Source organism: Vespula pensylvanica, chromosome 23, assembly GCF_014466175.1.
Source record: "Vespula pensylvanica isolate Volc-1 chromosome 23, ASM1446617v1, whole genome shotgun sequence".
Taxonomy (NCBI): Eukaryota; Metazoa; Arthropoda; class Insecta; order Hymenoptera; family Vespidae; genus Vespula; species Vespula pensylvanica.
Genome location: NC_057707.1, coordinates 993352 through 994634, shown reverse-complemented (window position 1 = coordinate 994634; position 1283 = coordinate 993352). Strand labels below are relative to the sequence as shown.

At 33.0% G+C, this 1283-nt stretch overlaps 1 long non-coding RNA gene across 1 annotated transcript in view; it reads right to left on the bottom strand.

The window, feature by feature from the left end:
- LOC122636802 overlaps positions 1-1283 on the bottom strand; it is a 268896-nt gene that overhangs the window by 56700 nt on the left and 210913 nt on the right. The gene's annotated exons all lie outside the window — the stretch shown is intronic.

Genomic DNA, 1283 nt, shown 5'->3' with positions numbered 1-1283 from the left:
TAATCGTCCCTACAGGTTCAATCATTTTGATATTTTAATCATTCAAACCTGCCTAAATTCAAATTCGATTATTCTGAGCTCAATCTTCAATCCATGATTAAAACTTCCATTCTCATAATCGTTTCTATTCTCGATATCATTTATTGTTTTTTCCTTATTATTTTTATTATTCCCGATAAGTCTCGATGATCCATTTAACATTATTCTTACGATACACCGTGTTAGAAATTATAGAATTCAAATCGAAATTTGCAAAATCAATGTTCGGCCAAGGACAATCATCGATTTGATTAGAATTAAATTTATTATGGAATCATCGTTGTCGAGATAAAATCTATCGTCGATTGAATCGTGAGCGAGCGTGGACTCCTAATATTTACACTCACCCTCTACTACTTCATCCCCTGTAATTCCTTCATCTTCATCTTCATCTTCTTCTTCTTCTTCAATATTGATTCGCAGAACTTCTTTTTCGGAATCACTATTAATCGCTCTAAGGTTTTCCTTATCGTTCCTAATCTCGGCATTGAAATAAATATTATTACGATATATATAATTTTCTAACTAATTGCCATCGAAATTAATATTAGTTCGATATCCAAGAATACGGTCAACGTTATTATTGATTTTTATTTTCCCTTCCCGACTGCATTGAATCCTTCTGAGGTTGCAAAAAGTTAGAATCCAAAAAGAATCGGCGAGGAAACTTACTTTTCTACGAAGGAATGTTCCCTCATTAGAGCAAAAATTCAATTTTGGCCCATGATCCATATGAACCGTTGGACGTTCCTTCGAAAAACCTTTCCCAACACAATCGATTATGTCCCCTTACTGAAAACGCTTCCTTATTGATCCTTTGAAGGGATGATTCCCTAGCCCCGTACCACCATTTGAAAGCAGCATAGTAAAACAGTACTATATCGAATTCTAGAAGATTCGTTATCAAGGCAAATATAAATTTTTTCTTCCTATTTCTTTGTTTGTTTAATTCAAATACCTGACGAATAAGGTATAGAAGAAGATATTACGGATAAGTAGGAGACAAGGTCTATGTTTCAAAAGGAAATGCCTTGCTATTGATGATAGCCAGTACGATGATACATAGTATTCCCTAGAAGCACAAGAAAAGTTATAGAAGACGTCAATAATTTTAGATAATGCGATATCAACGACCGATTAAGTATAATTCAAAGTGTGTTCTCGAAGCATGAGATATATAGATTTGTATTTTTTTTTTCCTCATTTTTTAAAATTCGACATGTAATATAAAGTATCATGTCACT